This window comes from Calidris pugnax, unplaced genomic scaffold (genome assembly GCF_001431845.1).
Source record: "Calidris pugnax isolate Ruff unplaced genomic scaffold, ASM143184v1 scaffold52, whole genome shotgun sequence".
NCBI lineage: Eukaryota > Metazoa > Chordata > Aves > Charadriiformes > Scolopacidae > Calidris > Calidris pugnax.
Genome location: NW_015090811.1, coordinates 3,124,220 through 3,126,910, shown reverse-complemented (window position 1 = coordinate 3,126,910; position 2,691 = coordinate 3,124,220). Strand labels below are relative to the sequence as shown.

The window sequence follows — 2,691 nt, the reverse complement described above, 5'->3', positions numbered from 1 at the left end:
CTCCCCCCCCCCTTTCCAACCTCTGCCCAGTTAAAATTCCCCCCCAAGGGAAAACTACTTGTCTCTCCTTTTTTAAACGCAAATAAAAAAGCTTTTGTGTTGCAGTTTTCTATGGGGCTTTTCAGGAATCCTGCTGGGTGGAGAAAGTGCAAGATAAGAGATCATTTTAAACAGAGGGATTGGTGGTTTTAAACAGTTACCAAATAAAGAGCCCAAACATGTGCACAGCAAAGAAACTCCCAAATACAGAGCAGGCAGGGAGACGGGAATGTATGATTTTAGTGCTGAAAAGCAGGCAGGCGTATTAGAGAAGACTCGGAAGGACGGGAGAACAGCACCGAAAAATGCAAATAAATCAGCCCAGATTCTACGAGAAAAAAAAAAAAGAGAAGCTGCTGATAACCCTGAGCAAATGCTGCTGCCTCAAAGATGGAAATAGCTCCCTTACCTTATTACTAATCCTCGCTTGCACCTGCTCTGCAATCATAAATACTTCGAGGTGCTTAATATGAAGCTAAATTGATGGTTGAATTTAAGAATTTCTTCGTACACCTCTTTTACAGATTCAAAAGGAGATTTTTAGGATCATCCTCCTCAGTATCCATTAGCTTCCCAAAGAATTCCAATTTTCTTGACAAAAAGAAAGAGGCAAAAAAAAAAATACGGTATGTCTATATACAAACGGGCAGTGTAATAGATCCAAAAAACAGGGAGTGGGGGAATCTGAGAGGTGTCACTACAAACTTGGCAAGCAAAACGTATCCTCAGCGGGAAGGAGAGAGAAGGAAAATAGAAAAAAAAAAAAAAAGCTGCAAAATACAAAATTCCCTGGGAGATTTTTGAAGGAAAAAAAAAAAAAAAGAAGAAAAGCAAAGAGGAAAGACGTCTGAAGAGAGCACAAATGGGCTGGCGGGATCTTTCCCAGCCATCCATCCGTCAGCAGAGGAGGCAGCGGCCGCCTCCCGGCCCCGCCGCTGCGGGGGAGCCGCGCACCCGCACCCGCGGGCGGGGACGCGCCCGCAGGGAACACGGCCACGCACACCCACCCGTGCACACCCGTGCACACCCTCACACACACGCACATACAAAAAAAAAAAAAAAAAGAAGCAAAGCAAAGAGGAAAGACGTCTGAAGAGAGCACAAATGGGCTGGCGGGATCTTTCCCAGCCATCCATCCGTCAGCAGAGGAGGCAGCGGCCGCCTCCCGGCCCCGCCGCTGCGGGGGAGCCGCGCACCCGCACCCGCGGGCGGGGACGCGCCCGCAGGGAACACGGCCACGCACACCCACCCGTGCACACCCGTGCACACCCTCACACACACGCACATACACACACACCCCCGAGCCGGTGCCGTGGCGGGGCGCACCCCCCGGTGTGTGTACGTCAGAGGTGACGCTCAGCCCAGCCGGGGATGCTGGAGCCGCCGCAACCCGCGGCCGCGGAAAGTTCCGCCTCCCCCCCCACACACACCCACCCTCTGGGGCTGTAAGGGTTTGCGGGGGTTTCCTCCTCTCCTGCCCCGCCACGCAGCAAAGCAGCGTCTGGGTCTTCTCTATTCCTCATGCTGTGGGTGGGTTCCACCCGCTCTGCCTCCCCATCTTCTCCAGCCCCCCCAGTTTCCCAGTTGGAAGAAGACTGGTGAGGAAAGGGAGTGCTGCTGTGCTCCCAGTAGGCAAGAGAGCCCAGAGGAAGACCATGGGGACAAACACTCCGCGGGACCCAGAGGAAGACCATGGGGACAAACACTCCCCAGGACCCTCTTCACAGAATCTTCTAGGTTGGAAGGGACCTTAAAGATCATCTTGTCCAACCGTCAACCTGACTGACAAAAATAGACACCCACACAACAAACAAGGAGCATCATCACTAAACCAGACCTCCCAGCACTACATCAACCCGGCTTTTGAACACCTCCAGGGATGGGGCCTCAACCCCCTCCCTGGGCAGCCCATTCCAATGGCTGAGAACCCTTTCAGTGAAAAAATTTTTCCTAATATCCAGCCTGAACCTCCCCTGGCGCAACTTGAGGCCATTTCCTCTTGTCCTGTCGCCTGTGACTTGAGAGAAGAGACCGACCCCCATCTCTCTACACCCTCCTTTCAGGGAGTTGTAGAGAGCAATAAGGTCTTCCCACCAGGACTGCCAGCCCTGGCTCACTGGGTGCACTTCCACTACCCACGCACACGTAAAATCACACAATGGGTTGGGTTGGAAGGGACCATAAAGATCATGGAGTTCCAACCCCTCTGCCCCGGGCAGGGACACCTTCCATCACCCCGCTACACCTCAGGTCAGCCCAACAGGCCATCGGGGCAGCCACATCACCTCCCCTCTCTCACTTCCACTCTCTCTTTTGCTCTGACCTGGTACACATTTCATCTGAGACTTTCCAAGACCTTTAATTATTCTATTAATGTACCGCCATAAATCTTCCAGAGCAGCATTTCATTAGGCAAACATCAATATATGGTACACAGACGTACGCAGAGGCACCAAGGGCTAGATGGGGAGCAAATTACACACTCAAGCCATAACAGAAGCTAAACCTGAATTGTTCAATCTTGTTTTCTAGACCTTTTCTAGGGAAGTTACGCTATGATATTTTTATTTTTTAAAAAAAAAAGACTCCATGAGAACAACCTGTGACAGTAGATTACCAGGTTACTAGAGCAAGTCCCTGTTTACACCACCA

General features: G+C 51.3%; 1 protein-coding gene across 6 annotated transcripts in view; it reads right to left on the bottom strand.

Annotated features, from left to right (window-relative positions):
• NLGN1 (neuroligin 1) overlaps positions 1-826 on the bottom strand; it is a 436,439-nt gene extending 435,613 nt beyond the window's left edge. For all 6 annotated transcript variants that reach the window (XM_014938849.1, XM_014938850.1, XM_014938851.1 and 3 more), the window contains exon 1: positions 449-826. The gene's annotated coding sequence lies outside the window, so the exon portion shown is untranslated. The remainder of the gene's footprint in view (positions 1-448) is intronic.
• Between the last annotated feature and the right edge of the window lie 1,865 nt (positions 827-2,691).